Below are 18,797 nucleotides of genomic sequence, written 5' to 3' on the forward strand. Positions count from 1 at the left end.
AATTAAAATCCTGGCCAAAATAAAGCCCATTTTTACCCAAAATGCCCTGATGAACAGTGTCTTGCTACAGTACCCGCGGCTACAGTAACGCTACAGTACCTCTTGAAACCCTAATTCCTAAAAAGTAATTTTCCAAATAAGCCCTTGGCCAAAATACAAGGCCTTCTCGAAAACCCTAGTTCATTAAAAATAAGACATGTGGGCCAGGCATCTTCAAGCTCACTTATTCTAAACTAATAAAATAAATCATTTAACCAAATTGGAAGTCTCCAATAACAATAGGCTCTATCTCTAAGTCATGTCTTCCACAACTTGAATCAATTAGATCAAAGCTGGTTCTCATTCTTTCAAACCCATCTTGAGTGTTGGGCTCTTACTAGCTTCATCCCAAGTGGATTGCACCAATTCGTGCATTGCTTCATTGATCTTCTTGGCCCTTGATCTTGTAATTGGCCCATCTAGAATTTGCAAATGATCTTTAAGACTAGGCCCACCTTAGTTCCCATCATTTTCCCTCCAACTCAGATACCCGATAGTTCATGACTTTCTCATACTCATCAAAATTCCTCTTCATAGCTACAATATCAGCCATCATCTGCTCTATTTTACTCTTATACATTTCCGCATCACTTTTGTTCCGTTCGTTCTCATCCGCTAGATGCATAAAAGCTTTGTTCTTCTTCATTGAAGGAGAAGGTTCAGGAATGACCATGTGCCCCATCCCTGATGCGTATCCAGATTTGAAACCTAACACGTCTTTGAAAATTTCAGCTGCTGCTTCATCAACGTCCTCCTTAGGATCTTTCTCATTCAATCTCTCCAGCATGAGATTCTGAAAATAATATGAAAAAAAATAGCAATGTAGTCTGTTAATTTTGAACCAATATCTAGTCTAATACAAGTTAATTCAAACACAAGTATTTCCCACATAGTTGTGTTCAGTTGTGCTATTAATGAATTTGCCCTTCCATGCTGACCAATGTGTTTCTTTGTAGAAGGCAATCATATTTGGTGTTGTCTCCCGCTGCCACACATAATTAACCTACTACGTTAATATTCAAGTCTGAACAACATTTATAATATGAATATTATACATCGTAAAAGGCACAAACCTTCTCTTCCAATATCTTTACAAAGGATTTCCTCCCGCCGGTATGATTCACCCTTAGTTTTTGCCTATTTATAGTGTTTTTTTTAGACTTCTCCTGCATTTTTTTCAAGAAATCAAGTCTCATTTTGTGTAATGACCGCTAGATTTTAAATAGGTAGCAGTATATATATCACATCTAATCCAATATATACATATATATATATATCACATCTAACACAAACCAAAATGTATTACAAAGTAAATAGCCATACTTGAAGCTGAAATCTAACCACAATATACCTTGAATGTTCTGCTTGCCCACGTCTCACAAAGCAACTCCCAAACAGGTTTTGGAACCATAGGTGTCCCACCACGTCTGGCCTCCTCATGTGACGCATATTTTAGGTAGATTTTGTGCAGTTCATAATGATAGGTATTATACTTTTCGGACAAATGTGTTACAACCATTTCCCTATGGTTGTCTTTCGTCCAATCCAATATAAAATCTGCCTGCAAGTTCAGTTATACTTATTGTTACATGATGTCATCAAATGCACATTAAGCTAAATGCGTAAAGAACTACATTTTAATTGGATACTATAAAATAATTGTCCTACCCTAACACGGTCGATTAGCTCTTGATTCTCTTCCTCAGGTACAGAACTCCAGCTTTCATGCCTCATGTCGGCATATACTTTAACGATCCACGTTACCTTTCCTGTGAAGATTGAGGCATTTTCGCACGATGGACCTCGATGGCCATCCTTTATATCCAAAGGAACCTTACCCACCTTCTGGAGGCGTTCAAATAATGCACCCTGCGCAGGCCCTCAACCCCGTTTCTTAATAGGTGGATCTATTAAGAAAAAGATATGGAGTTAAATCTAGAATAAGTAATACGATCCACAAACCATAATACAAATTCTCCAATATGACTCCTATATGAATTGATCTAGACCACAGATAATTAACTATTATATAGAGTAATTGGCATACCTGTATTAATATTCCCCTCTCCAGCTTCTGCTACTTCCATGGACTCCTGTACGCCTGCACCTCCTACTACTTCAGTCGATTCATTTGCCACCACCTCGTCTCGTAAAATATTTCTCGCAGGCAATGTTTCTTCATCTGGGGTCGAGCATATGATCGGTCTCGAGTGTCAGAGTCGCCCCTTCCTTCCCCTCTTTATAGATCTCCACATGCTGTATGGTTGAAGTCAATTGAAGAATGTTGTCACAGGCAACCAACAAAGTCTTTCTAATAATTATGCATACACTATGCAACAACTTAACCCAGCTAAGCCATATTTCAGCCTCTGGATAATGAGTATATGATTATAAATAGACCAATATCATGCACTTATAACTTAACATTTTAAAATGTTTAAGTTCACTACTACACATATATGTATGGGGAAGATTACTAATATTACAAGTAATATTGGGTGCACCTTAGATCATACCTTTGTTCACTAAGAACTTTTAATGGATATAATTCATGTTTCAATTCATTTTGTGGGGTTCATATATAAATCAATTATCATGGGAATGTGCAAATGTTGCCCCCTCGTAGGATTGCACTGTATATTTCAGGTTAGTGTCAAAGCTTCAAAAGTGTTTTGGACAACTTCCATACATGTTGCCCATTCATTACCCTCTAAAGCCATTAAAACGTATGTTTGTATTTCATGCATGACCATTGAACATTGTCTTGAGGCCAGTAGTCTTGATCTACCAAAAGACAAATTCCCTTCACGTATGTTTTTTGTAATAGAGTATGCCTGTTAAATGACTCATTTTGCTTTGTAGTAGAGATCTGTCATTGTATGGTCTCTTTGCAGCTAAGTGGTTTTAAATTTTGTAATCTGCCTAACCTTGCAATGCAATTTTATGTACATATACTTGTGGTTTTGCCGTCCATTTAAAATACACTCTACAGGTTTTAACTTAAGTACTAGCTTCTTATAAAGTGTATTACTATTACATATATGATATTTAAAAACCCAAAACCTCTCTTTAAGTTCTGTTTTTGTTTAACAATCAACCATGTATCTTACATCTATGTATTAAATAGATAGATAAACACTTTATACTCTACTGAAATCTCATCTTTATGGGGAAATATCTAAAAAACAACCAATAACCTCTACTAGCTTTTATGGTATCTATTGCATATCCAATAAGATTTTTTTCAAATGCCAAAAGTACTATAGTGTCTGTGTTCTATACCTTTTGAAATGCAAAAGGGCCAACTGAAGTTTCAGAAGACTTGAATATTCAGACCAATATTCTAACTTTTTCCCAAACTTAGATAACAAAAAACAAATAAAATGAAAGGTATGTAGTGAGATTGTGTAAAACACAGCAAAAGACTGTTTGAAATTTATCTTGAACAGGCAGAAGGAGGAGAGGGAAAATATTAGAAAATAAAAACTGTTTGTACCTAGTTGGCGGGTCTGGGTTGCGTGTCAGAGGTCAAGGAGAGAAGGAGAGCAAACAATCCACAGTGAAGGAGGTTACTTTCTATGTCTGTTTAGTGGAAGAAGAGAAGCAACTCCGGCGTTGGAAATGTACACTGCCTCAGAAGCTAACCACCAGAACATCTACTTCCTCACTGAAACAAGAACAGAAGCAAATATCAAGCTTCCTTTTCTGGACTACCAAAACAGCCAATATGTTATTTCTCTTCATATTTAAGCAAAGTATGGGCATGTGTCCAGCAAAAGACTCAAGAAACTGCCAGCTGTCCAGGAAAAGACTCAGCTATATATCTGCTCTACAGATCACAAGAAATGACCCCTGGCGCCATTTCCCAGCCAAATTAAATTACTATCCCGCCCTTAATATTTCTCCCACCTCTGAATATATGTGCTTTAAATTACTGCTCTTCATGTTGTAAAAATACGAATTATAGACATATAGATGGCAATTCTTTTAGGCCTTGCGCTGCAACATTTAGCAAATTAATTAAGTTATAATGTAACTTATAAAATTGCAATTTGCCTAAATTATAACATTGTCAAAGAAGATTTATTATTTTTACGATTATTCCTAATTTGTACAACATCAGGATTTGAATATTAAATTAAAAGCGTTTGTCTAAAACATGACTAATTTTTGTACTTAGACTAAATTTGTCCCTGCATATACCTGGTTCAGCCACCAATTACCTCATAAGTAATGTCTTTTCTTATGACATTAACATATGTTAAACATTAACATATGTTAAATAAATATACTGGTATAGGTGCATGGTTTTTAAATTTATTTCTAATTAAAATACACTCCAAATTGTGTGCTTAGGAGATTTGTATTTATACCTGATTCAACCACTAGCTTAGCCTCATATGCAATGTGTCTTTTCTTATCACATCCCACCTAGATATCTACGTACATTAAGTTTGGAGTTTCTACATATATATAGCTCTAGTTTGTTTGCATATGAAAGATTTTCATTCCCAGCCCTTTTCCAGAAAGCGTATCGCATTTTCCAATGTAGTTACAACCTATGTTATCCATTTGGAGTGCAAGCCATTTAGTATGTATGTGATCAGCGGCACTTGGAATATTATTCACGTATACATTGCACGCACATCATCCCCATTTTGTGATCATATAACTCCACTTCAGAAATAATACAAACAAACATGTAGATCTACTACATCCCCTAGCTGGCACTTCAAAGAATATGCTCATCATCCCACTGCAACAACTTCCGTGCCTCGGCCTTCAATGTAGGTGGACCAAGAACCTCTCTTCATTTATTGGAATAGATGAATCGGCACACAATGTAATTCATAATCACATAAGTACCAGCAGTTGCTTCCTTTAACTAGCTAACAACCTTTTCTAATTCCTAAGTATAAAATGCCAAAGCACATTTGTCTTTGTTCATCCATATCACTTGCAAAAGCTTTAAGCCTATGTATAGCATTTTCTTAAATGTAAAACAACACTTTTTTCTAGAAGATAGTAAAACTTAATTTCTACCAACTTATACGAGCAAGACTCATCTAATCTCATCTAAATAGGTTAGATGTCTGTCATTGTATATTAAATCCAATCAAGACTTATACAATATATAATAAGCATATGTCCACTAGTTTTCCACGGAAGGCTATTGGTATACAGTTCTTCAATTCGGCCTCCACAAACTTCCACTTACGATACCTCCAAGGATGAACCAACTATGTCCAAATAATAGCACTCATGTAGTCAATCATAATAATACCTAATGCATTGCAATGCAATTGTCACAACTTGGTTCTTACACTTGCATCTCACCCACCTTCGTCGACATCGACAATTGAAGTTATGCGTTGTCTGCGATAACCACGTATACAAAGTAAGCTACTAGAATAGGTTATCAATACATTTCGTAGTTGTAGACAACAACTTACTCTTATATGCATGTAGAAATGGAAACCATGAAAATAATGCATGGTACCACAATGGGTGTTCATGGATGGTTTATTCAAAATGAAGGGGGAGAGTGGATAAGGCAACCAAACTGTTCATCTAACATATAGCGATGATATATCATGTCGCTCTAAATTGGATAAACAATATATATCGAACAAGTTATGTCTTAGTAGGTGAATTTTAACTTAAATTAACATACTCGATACAAATTAGAATGACCGTCATCATCATTTGTCCCCTCATGAAGATGTTGCTCAGACTCGCTCCTAGAGTTATCATCGCCATTTATGTCATCCATCCCTAATTCATCGTCTACTGGGTCATCATCAATAAATATAGAATCATCAATTGGTTCGGACGGGACTCGACGTGGTATGATTGCTGGATCAACATGCAAATTCTCTTTATCAACTCGATTCAATGGATCGGCCATGGCTGATTCCATCTCCAAAATAGAAGGATAGTCATGGAGAAGTGCTTGATCATCATCTTCTGCTTCACCCCTAGACGATTCCTCATCATCATTCTCATCATCAGCAGTAGTCATCAAGCGAATGTTGTAGACATTCCTATTTGTAATCTTATGTACAACCTCCCAACTTCCCCCCAATGTTGGATCTGTGAGATAAAACACTTGCAATGCTTGGCACGCAAGGGCGAAAGGCTCATCTTTATACCATTGTCTAGCAGTATTCACTATCGTCAAGTGGTCCCTGACACGTATCCCTTTTCTCGGGTCGCCAACGTCATACCAAGCACAACTAAACAGATGAACCTTGCGCCAACCCATATATCGTAATTCTATAATATCATGTAACACTCCGTAGAAGTCAACAGGGGAACCCTGCTGCTCATCATGAACCACCACCCTGCTGTTTTGGGTGCGGCGATGCCTTTCACGCTCTTTCGTATGGAAGCGAACTCCATTCATTATACATCCGGCATATGATGTGACCCACGGGTCTGGATCACATGCTAATGCATATATGTCATCGGTTACCTCAGTTGGCCTAATTGCACGCAACTCTCGAATCTAGGACATAAGAAAGGCACAATTATTGTTTTACTAATATAAAGCGTATGAGGGAGACATATGTATACTAAGTGGTTTGGTATAGTTACACGTGATTTGAACCACGATGGGAATTGACTTTGGTGCCTCCGGTCGATGTTATGAGGGTCCTCTTCTTTCAATTTGTTATAGTGCTCCCTACATATATGTCAGCAAACATTACCACACAAGTCTAAAAACTATAAATTTCAATTAATACAGAAACTTTCAAAGCAGGATGTACTTACTCTATGTATTTCTCAACCTCCGTACAATTATTAAGTACATACCATCGAGCCTTGTCCATTAATGCGTCAGACAACTTCTGCGAGCTTGCTGTCCCCAATGGCCGAACCTTTTGTGAGAAAACAGATAAACAAGGCTCATTTCCCGACCCTTCGAACCACCAGGTATGTCACTGTTGTGTTCCTCTCGGTTAGATCTAGTCTCAATATCATGAAGGTACATAGAGCAAAATGTAAGACACTCGAGATGAATATATGCCTCAGCAATTGAGCCTTCTGGACGGGCTCTGTTGCGGATGTACCGCTTGAACTTCCCTAGGTACCTTTCAAAAGGTTGCATCCATCTATATTGCACAGGTCCTACCAGCAATGCCTCCTCTGGCAATGGATGGCTAGGTGCACTATGATATCAAAAAAGGCGGGAGGGAATATCATTTCCAGTTTACAAAAAATGATGGAAATATTAACTTGAAGCTGATGCAACACTAACAAGGTCAAAGTTCGTGAACATAATTCTTTGAAGAACAAGCTTAAGTCTATTAAGGCTTGACGTGCATCGGACCGTAAGAACCCACCAATCACAACCAGCAACAGTGCTTGCATAAATACATGACAATCATGGCTCTTCATTCCTTTGATTTTCCCATCACTAACACTGACACACCGTGCAATGTTTGAGGTGAAACCATCCGGGAATTTCACTTCTGACAACCACACACAAAATTTCCTTCTCTCTTCTAGGTTTAACATGTAGCAACCAAGAATCATTGAAATACGATCGCCATCATATTGTAAATGCAATTCTTTCCTTAGTCCAAGATTTTCCAAATTCCTACGCGCATTGGCGGAGTCCTTGGTTTTCCCATCAATATTGAGCAAAGTTCCCAACACGTTATCACATATATTTTTCTCAATATGCATAACGTCCAGGTTATGTCTCAACCCCAAGTCTAACCAGTACGGAAGGTCAAAAAATATAGATTTTTTTGTCCAATTTAGTTGATTGGGTGTTCGTTTCCTCTTCAAAGAAGATTTACCAAACTGGACATGTGACACCCCACGTAATTGTTCTAGCAAATCCTCTCGGTTAAATCTTGATGGTTGGAGTCGGTGTTCCTCGTACCCATTAAAAGGATTTTTTTTTCCATCTCTAAATGTGATTTGGTGCCAACCATCGTCGATGACCCATATAGCAATGTTTGCGCCCATGTACTAACCATTGTGAATTTGTGTCAGCTGTACATGAAGGGCATGCCATCTTGCCCTTTGTGCTCCACCCAGAAAGGTTGGCTTATGCGGGGAAGTCATTGATGGTCCAAAGTAGCGTTGCATGCAACCTAAACATTTGCCCACTATACGCATCATAGGTATGAATACCCTCTTCCCATAACTCCTTCAACTCATCGATAAGAGGACGTAAGAACATATCAATATCATTCCCTGGTGACTTAGGGCCAGGGATTAGCAAGGACAACATAGTGTATGGATCTTTCATGCACGACCAAGGGGCAAGTTGTAAGGTACAAGTAGTACTGGCCATATGCTGTACGGTTTGCTCATGTTAGTGAATGGGTTAAATCCATCACTCGCCAAAGCAAGTCTAACATTGCGAGGATCTTGGGAAAACCTCTCATGTTTGTGATCAAAGTCTTTCCATACCCTAGAATCTGCTGGATGTCGCATGCATGTTAGATCATCAACCCGAGCTTCTACATGCCATCTCATGGCTTGGGCTGTCTTCTTTGACATAAATAGCCTCTGTAAGCGCGGCTTCAGGGGAAAATATCGAAGAACCTTTTGTGGTATCCTTTGTTGCTTACTTGTGCATACAATCCACCTAGATGCGTTACATTTAGGGCATTCATTTAATGATGCATTTTCACTCCAAAACAAGGCACAATCATTTGGACACACATGTATCTTTTTATAACTAAAGCCCAAGCCATGCTCCAAGCGACGAACATCGTTATATGAGTCAGGAAATAGAGCATCGGGAAATGCAACTTGCAAAAGCTTTAACACCATATCAAATGACTTTACGGTCCAACCACCAATGCTCTTGATATGAAGCAACTTGACGATGAATGACAGTTTTGAGAACTTATCGCATGAAGGATAAAGTGGACGTCGTGCTCGTGCATCAGCTACCAACTCCTCGAAATTAAGGTTTGTTGGAGGATTAGATGTGGATGGTTGATCATGTGGGTTTGCATTTCCTTCATTTCTAGTTGAATTATCCATAAACGACCCATGACGAATGTCATCTAACATCTCGTCGACATCATCAATGTAGTCACTGTAAGCCAATGCATCATCTTCTTCTTCATCAGAAAATGTAGCATCTAGGAAAGGATCATCTTCCCATGGAATATCCATTCCGTATAAGTTGGATCAATCCCCATGATGAACAAATGATCTTCGATTGTATGAATAGAATGGAAAGCTCTATTCCGGCATCTCCTACATGGACACCTAATGTGATCAGATGCAGGTGTGTGAGCTTGTGCCATAGCCAAGAATTGTCTAACACCAACAGCATACTCATTGGATTGCAATCTATATTCGATATGCATCCAAACCTTATCCATCGTATGTAGGTGACCAACTAGTAGAAAAGAGAATGTTAGGTCCAAGAAGACTTGGTGTAATAACTAGGCAAACCTAAGATCATAAATATTAGTCTCCATACTTGGAGACAAGCTTTGACTATCAAAAAGACATGACTTTGTGTATTAGTATCATACACAATGAAATCCTATAGTTATGATTATAAGGTGATAGTCAATGAACTGAATATGATACATGTACTTTGCAATGGAGTTATATACTGGGATTGTGGTTGCAAAAGTTGCTAATAAAGCAAAATTGGAAATGGACCATGTGCAATCTGTTTTTCATTTCTTTTTGTGGGTAGGTATAGATGAACAACTATGTTTAAGTGGTCTGTTTTAGAGTCGATGTCTAACTTGTGTTATCAAGTTTGAGTAACCATACCTATTAGTTGCTCAGTTATCTGTAGACTAGTTAAAACCGTATAGGGTGATAAGACCATATATAGAAATGACTGCTATGTATTTGGGTTTTATCCAGTTCTTCTGAGTCAGGATAATCATAGTATTAAATTTAGCATAATATTATTGGAAATGTAGAATTACGTAGGAAAATTACCTTTAGTAATTCCAATGATCTGCAAAGGATTGCTTGAGATAGCTTTTTAAAGATTGTCTGTTGACTAGACGTGGTAAATAGGGAATGTTTGTGACTGATTAAATACAAATCAGTCTGCAAGACAATGTTGCACCATGGTATCCACAACCTACAGAAGTTGAAATAAGCTGAAATTTATTTACAAGTCTTGACAAATAAGCTTGACGAAAATAATAACCTAAGAAACTGCATTACAACGTTATTTACAAGTGCTGAGAAATAAGCTTTAATTTATCAAATTCTAATTGGAACTGGAACAGTACCAGCACTAAAGAAGTGGAGCAACGCTTAGTTTGTCCATGTAGGGACCCGAGCATGAGCCACTTAGGGTGCAAAACTGGAGGTATATCAGATTACTAATATATAAATTTTGTTATTAATGTTTGTTTTTTTTCATGCTAATTTAACTATAGTGGATATACATATATAGCCTTTGATAGGCCATATACGAAGCCTGAATGAGTTGAGGCGTGTGCGCGAACCTCTCTCCCAATTGCAATTTGCTTTTACAATAAAGTTAATATAGAAGCAACTGGATAAGGGATTCTAACGTATGTGATATTAAAACATGATATGAAGTTTACCTGCTCTATTTAGGCCTACAAAATCCTTGAATATTTATAAGGAAAAAATATAGATTGCTAGAATTCACTGATTTATTCTGCATATATATGTGAGGGCATGTGTTCAGTCTATTCGTGGATTTGCTGAGGCTTCCATGAACACTGCCTATAAGCAAAAATGGCCACTTTATCTTTGCACAAAGAATACAATTCTAAAGAAGTATGATGGAAGGTATGCAACCTGGTCAGTGTTTTGATTTTGAACTGTCATTTGATTAATATTATGTGTTTTCAACAGATTAGATGTCATGTAACAGATTGCTTATGACATCAACGGAGAGAGTATTCTTAGCCAATGTGCTTGGACCTAAACATATTATTGCTGCCCATTTTAATGTTGAATCTGGCATTCACTGGCTAGACTTGATCACTAACTTCTATTACATATGGTGCAGGGTTTGGATCTCTTGGACTGATGACGTTTGTACTGGTGCATTTTCTGTTTTAAGACTTCTGATTTCTTGGGATGAGAGCTTTGTTCAGTAGAGCATATATGCTTAGATGATAGTATTCTGCCATAAATACCATGTTATGTCAACTCTTCTTTATTTTTTTGTATTTCTAGTGTTTGGGTGCTGATACAATAGTTATATGTACAGAGCAACCTCTGTTGAGTAGGAACTAATATATTTTTTTTTTATAAGAGACTAGGAACTAATATTACCACACACAAAAGCAAAAAACAGAAGTACCCAACAAATAAAAGCAAAGATCAGGTACCTAAGAAGTAGAGAGAAACCACGAGAAGAATACGGATCATGGCAGAGATTCTGCAACTAAAATCTACCATTGAGAAAGATCTAGAGAGACCCAAGAATGTTAAGCTGAGAAAGAGAGATCAGAGGAGATATAATTATATATGGAAACAGATATATATGGTGCTATGTATTCCTTTCTTTTCTTGTTTGAAGTCTGTAATTTGGAGGGTATGATCAGCGCACGGTTTTAGCTTGCCGTGGCAATGTTGGCTTTTGGCTCTGACCTCTAAAGAGCCTTTAAATGACTTTGGATTCTTATATTCTCATCAATCGCCTTAAATAGCTTCTTTTCAACTGGAATGTCTTCTTCAAACACACTCCAACTAATCCAATTTTGCGTAACTATAATGCCCCGACCACCACTTTCTTCATTCTAAAGTAAAGGGAAATCCCACCGGTTGTTATAATTGATCAGTTATACTTGTTATAAATTGTGTAACCCTCATCGTTGAAAAGATATGCCACTTTAATCTAAATAATTGTTGTTATTATAGTATGTTCTATTTTCTAGTTATATGCAATTTGCAGGGACATGCATATAACTAGCTAGGACGTAGACGTTGCTTCTATTTAAAAGGAAATAGAGCTGATCTGGCTCTTCATTACCCTCTAAATTGTAGAATATCATGTACATGCATGTTCCTATCAATAAAGTTTTAGAGAAATGCTAATGATCTACAAGTACTGATCAGTTGATGAAAATTTGCACCATAAACCTATGCTGCAGTAGTTATGATCGATCTTCTGTTTAATTTTTGTAGGAACTCTTAATATCTCATAATTAACTTTATGTTAACATATCATATAGCCTGTACGTATATATAATTAAGTTGTCTTAATATTATTAACTATATATTATGCGTGCATTATAGGGCACAAGTGCCTAATATAAAGCGTTAGTAAAAGTGACATAAGGGTGTGAGAGAAATATGAGTCAAGCGTTGATTAATTTTGAAGTTTTGTTAGTGGGACGACGTTATTTGGATAGAATTGGACGCTTGTACGTACTCCCATTAATATTACTAGTTTTCCCTTAATTAATACAACAAAAACAAAAAGTGCAATTAATAAGCACATACTACTTTGTGATATTCGACAACAAGAGTAGTTTGGAGTACTACTCTTCTTATTTGTATTTTTCTAACAGCATTTCAATTTTGTAGATTTTAATATATATATATATATAAAAGAAGCTAGCTATACTAGAATTATTTTACGTCCCTAATCTTGCATTTAAGATCCTGCCTAGGTTAAAAACATGGGTTCTTTTTTCTAAAGTTTTGGCAAAGAAAGTTCTCATTCGTAATTAGTACCCTTTTTTAAAGCTATGTTAATCTAAAGAAAGTTATTCTTTTTTGTTCCTTGATCTCTTTGTTCACGATCACACTATCACTATTCATGAACATAGCAACTACCCATATTCTTAAATATTACTACTGGCAACTCTGAGTAGTAAGTACTGCTGGCTGCATTTAACCATCAAGTGGTTAACCAGGCCAGTACCAGTACTAAACCCAGAAAGGATAAGCTCGTTCAAATAATTGCAAAACAGATGTTCTTTAATTAGGAAGATACAAACTACACACGTACGGACGTACGTAAAAGGAAATTAAGGAAGGAAAACGATGAAAATTAATAGATCTAATAATTTATGAGGCCAAGTGGAAATTAAAGTATAAGGGTGCTGGCATATGGTGAGTGTCACTTTTTTATTTAAAAGTGATGGTTTGTGTGTTACCGTTTTATTCACTTAGTTACTTATACAATCAAATTACAAGGTATGGACACCGACTCATTGATGATATGGTGGCTTATGCACGCTCTCAAGAGTGAAGGAGGTTATGTATGGGCATGCAAGAACAAACATGGTGATGTCCAGAGTGATTTCTTGGCCCTTGGGTTTGTGTAACAGATTGCTCATGACATCAACGGAGAGAGTTTTCTTTATTCTGTGCTTGAACCTGAACAAATTATTGCTGCCCATTTTAATGTTGAATCTGGCATTCACTGGTTGGACTTGATCACTAACTTCTATTACATATGGTGCAGGGTTTGGATCTCTTGGATTGATGATAACAGTGTACTGATGCGTATACTGTTTAAGTGTTTTGATTTCTTGGGATGAGAGCTTTGTTCAGTAGTAGATGACAATATTCTGCCATAAATACCAATTGATGGCCAACTACACTTGATTTTTTTGTATTTCTAGTGTTTGGGTGCTGATACAATAGATATAGGAAAGTACAAGCAGAGTTGGGAGAGTATGGTCATAACGATTAGGGACACAAAAGCACTAGAATGTTGTAATACACTAGAATAGCCATTGGGATGAAAACAAAATGAGACGATGGCATCTGTTCAGGTGTGTCCAGATGTGTGTATTTTTGACTTACTAGTAATAATAATTAGTTTCAGGGCTGTCCAGATTACAAGCCCCAATAGAAGCAGAAGCTGCCCATGGGACTTCACTACACGACACATAGGGTTCAAAAGAAAGGAGGTGAACCCAAGACACATAGCATTGCCTCAATATTTGCTAGGTCGTGAGGGCTTGCACACAGGTATATGAAGCTAGCTTTGTTGATCTGCAGACTTGGGTTCTGCAATAGTTAATTCAACTATTATGCAGATTGCAAGTTTCACAAGGGGAAAAGAAAGGATGAGTATTAATTACTTATGTAGAGTAAACATTTACTGTACAAGGATCTAACTATGTTTTGGTTGACAGGGCAAAGCTGGATGAGAATGCAGTCCAGTGGATTTTACTGAGAAACTAGAAGCTACTTGTGTTGGAGCTGTGGAATCTAGGAAGATGACCAAGGATCTAGCTATTCTTATTTCCGGTCCTAAGTAAGTGTGTGTAGAGGAGGTCAATGTTCTATTTAAGATTAGTTTCTATTTCCATGGTGGTGATATACCATTACACATCGTGCAGAGCCAATAGGGATCACTATCTGAATACTGAAGAGTTCATTGATGCTGTTGCAACAGAACTTAGAGCAAGACTTTCAGCCTGAGCATAATAGCTGTATGTAAACACATTATTATTCTTCTATGCACTAGAATGGTGTTCTCACTGCAGTTACAATCTTTCTTTTAATCTGTATGTAATAAAAGATAAATATATGATATGTCACTATTATGGGAATTTATTTTGGCCTACATCATCTATTTTTAACTACAAGACTGGTGGCAAGTGCTATAACAATGGGAGATAGATGCTTGTCATTACATTAATAGCGAGAATACATTACCCTGCTTTGTTAAAAATTTTACCTATATATATATATATATATAAAAAAAAAAAAAAGGCGAGAATACATGGGTAGGATTAGAAGAAACTATTTTCTTTTGCTATTGTAGTTGTGTGCGTAAGATTGTGTTGTTGCTCTTGGTTTTCTAATGTCAAGATCGATCCCAATCTCTTATCTTACTTTGTTGCTCCTTCTGTGTTTGAGTTGGGGAACGGAGTTTATTTATCTGTGTGCTCTTCCCACCATTGGTTGTTTTTGTTTTTCTCTTTCATTTTTGACCAAAGTCTAAACCATGCATAATATGAGTCCTATATGTAATTCCAAATTAAAAGCAACTAAAACCATATATGAAGATTATTGAAATGCAAAACAGAGAACTAACCCTTATATAAACTATTCAGAGTGCGAGAGAGAGGACCTACGAGAGTGGTGACGCCATAGACGAGTCCATGGACAACTCTAACCGAAAATCGTGCGAACCGCTTTGCTCGATCCTTGTAAAGTGTCTCAGGTTGGAATCCATGGAGGGACGCAGTGAGGCGACGCCATGTTCTGTCTTCGTATGAGCTCGGGGTCCAACCATAGGAAATACGATCCATGGCGTCAACAAAGTTGGAACCTCCACCGATGTTTCTAGGGTTGAACGTGGTGGATGCAAGTCGTGGGAGTCCCTGCAACTGGTGGATGCCAACGAGGATGATTTGCGAAATTCCCGGGAAAACTTGGGACTCCTTACAGAGATCTCTGTAAAATTTCTCTCCCCAAGCCCTAATTTACCCAATCCACAAGAAATAATTACGGGATGTGGCCAACAAATGTGAGAAAATACGAGAGATTTCACCTTCAATTTGGTAGATTTTGGTATGGGGAGGTCGGCAATTTTACCGCTGAAATGAGAGAGAATCAATTCCCACCAAGGTTTTGTCCAAGACCCAGTCAAAGTTTGTACATGCGTTAATATTTGGGCATTTTCATTTCCGGCGAGTTCTTTTCGTGGGAAAAGACACACTTATTACAACCAATTAGACTGGGTCGTAGTGATGTCGATGCAAAAAGCAATTTCTTATGTCACGGACCCATTTTGTGGCATCAAGCAAGTATTTCCCACCAGCGTTTGTCTTGGAAAACAGATTGGTGGAAAAAGGCCTATTATGTTGTAGTGGTGGTTCTATGATCCTACAGAAAATACAATCATCTTCATCATAAAGTATAAGGGTCTCCATTCAATCATCTGCATATCAGTGTGATGCGAAAAGCTAAAGATTCACATGAAAATTGAACAAAAAAAACTTTGAAAAACATGAGAACTTTCTAAGTCTTAAGACCTATTGCAGCTCCACTTCATTTGGCTAAGTTCATCACTAAAATTATGGGTCTTTCCTAGGAGCAGAACTACTAATAATTAAGATCATAAAATGCCAAAGATGAAATCACAAATGATGATTATATCAAAAACAATGTGCGGGTCTATATTTTTCCTTTATTCAAGCCACCAACCTGATCCTTGCCTCATGCTCCCAGTTAACTTAATCATTGTTAATAAGAAATGAAAGCAACTTACATACACGGGTGAAAGAAATCAATGAAATGCATGACTAATGACAATAGAGTTTGTAAAATGATTCCTTAAGCCTTGATAAAGTACTTTACACATGAACTGAACTGGTTCACAAGTAACAGTTGGATTAGGAAATTCTATGATGCAGTTACATAAGAGAACTGTGATTATACATGCTTGTTATTTTAATGAATGGAGAGTAGTTATAATCAGTCTATAAATCAGATTGCCTGGATCGTTTACTCTTGGATATCATCAAGAGCTTCATGTCAAGTTCTATTATACTTTGCAATTGATTAGTGAGTCAGGGTCCCATCAACTTTCATACTAAATTAGGAAGCAATAAGGCTTACCTGCTGATGTAATTACAGATGAAAACAAATCTTGTAACTCTGGAGTAAGTTTCCATAGTACGCCTCAGGGCATTCTGTCAAGTAGAATATAAGTGGAGTGTATATTTAATTAAACAGAACCAAGGAAAAAACAAGTAACAAACATGCCTGAGGATCTTCGGTCATTGAATCTGCCTCATCTAGAATGATGATCTTGAATGGTGGACATGGATAACCTTTGAAATACCATGCAGAAAAGGGAAAAACATTGTTAAAAGTGCATAGAAGGAAGTGTACACCAAAATAGGAATACCAATAGTTACAAGGTATGAGTACACACCCTTGACGCTGACCAGAACCAACATCCACGACAGCAAAATCTTTGATCTTTGTTCTAACAACGTTGATGCCACGGTCATCACTCGCATTCAGCTCCAGCACCCCAAGACTTGTAGAACTCAGGCCTGCAAAACATCACAGTTTTATTTTATTTTTTACAAGTATTATATATATATATATCAATAGGAGTTACCAAGTACACTGGATGTATACAAGAAAATCCATAACCCATACTAGAGAGCTCCTACTGCCCCAAAAAGCCCATGAAAAACTACTCAAAATACATCAAACCTGAGTTAAAATAAATCACACCTCCTCAACCCCAACCCAATGTTTCCCGTAGCCCAACCTCTACCCGAAATACAAAACATCACGGTTTTATTACGAAGGGAAGACCGGTAAATTGAGTCTATCAACTCCACCATCTAGGATGATGGTCTATAGTTGTTAGGATGATGCCAACTAAAATATCCAAGTCCAGGTGAAAGACAGGTGTTATGTATGCTATGTTCCCCATTTTTTTTCCCACCCACAAAGCTCCATGGGTATCTCTTCATTTAGCTTTAGGCAGGCATAGAAAAAAATGATATGATAATATAAAGGTGTTTGCGTCAAAGCATTAAAAGAAATAGATCCATGATATACTTCGAGCAAAACTGGTGCTTACACAGGCAGTTGGAAGCAATTAAGCTCCCAAAGAGACTCACTTGTCCGCCCAAAGCAATTAAGCTCCCTCAGAGCACATTGTAATAATGCTCAAAGCAAGAATACTTCAATTAAAATAAATTAAAGATTTATAAGCTATAGGTGCAGTTGTAACCCAAAGAGCTGGTAGGTGATGGCATCAACGTTGCCCCGCCCCGCCATGATGTACTTCAGGTTGCCCGCCCCGCCATACGAGGGAGGAGCGGAAGTGGGGCGGGCCCCTCTGTCCACCCCTAGGAGCACCCACTCATAATAGAACGAAACGTTAAGGAATTCGCATGTTCTTCTTACATTCTCGAGGAGGACTAGGCGAGATTCAAGCTCCAAATTCACAAATTTTTATAAAAAGATCATGTGCCAGCTAGGTGTAAAAAGGTCAGTTTCTTTTCTTTTTAAACCGAAAAATATACTAAAAGAAAAAAGCATTTTCTAAGGCACATGGCCGCCACCACCTTATGGGGTGGAGCTGGAGGGAATACAATACCCTCACGCTTCCTACAGTCCAAAGACGACGGTACCAGCGCGACCAACCTGATCATTGCCTCATTCATGCATGCATGCTCCCAGTTAACTTAATCCTTGTTAACAAGAAATGAAAGAAACTTACATACATGAGTGAACTCAATGAAATCATGCGTGACTAATGACAATAGAGTTAATTGGTAAAAGGACTCCTTAAGCCTTGACAAAGTAATTTACATATGAACTGAACTGTTTCACAACTAACAGTTGGATTTGGAAATTATTCTATATATGATACAGTTACATAAATAAGAGAACTTCGATTAATATACATGCATGCAAGTTATTCTAATGAACATTGAACGAATAGTAGCTATAATCACAGTCTATGAATCAGTTTGCCTGTCTCGTTTACGCTTGGATATCTTCAAGAGCCTATTGGATGATTACGTCATATATAAGTATATATACTTTTCATGCAATTGATTAGTGAGTTTTTCATACTAAATTAGAAAGCAGTCATCAAATACGAAGAGTATATTAGATGATTTATGAATAGTAATGAAATAATATTAGTGCATAATTTGTGAATAGCAGTAAACTACATTGTTGATGCCAGAAAAATGGCTCAACATGTCGGAGGGAGAGAAAGAGTCTATCTCGGCCCACTGGGGCAACTTGGGCCTCGATTGATGTTGTTTGGAACCTCCAGCAGTGTTCCAATGCAGTTGTACAGTGTCAGTGCATAC

At 37.4% G+C, this 18,797-nt stretch overlaps 1 pseudogene; it reads right to left on the bottom strand.

The window, feature by feature from the left end:
- The window catches only part of LOC121267223, a 31,459-nt pseudogene that overhangs the window by 5,819 nt on the left and 6,843 nt on the right, over positions 1 to 18,797 (bottom strand).

Source organism: Juglans microcarpa x Juglans regia, chromosome 5S, assembly GCF_004785595.1.
Source record: "Juglans microcarpa x Juglans regia isolate MS1-56 chromosome 5S, Jm3101_v1.0, whole genome shotgun sequence".
NCBI classification, from domain to species: domain Eukaryota; kingdom Viridiplantae; phylum Streptophyta; class Magnoliopsida; order Fagales; family Juglandaceae; genus Juglans; species Juglans microcarpa x Juglans regia.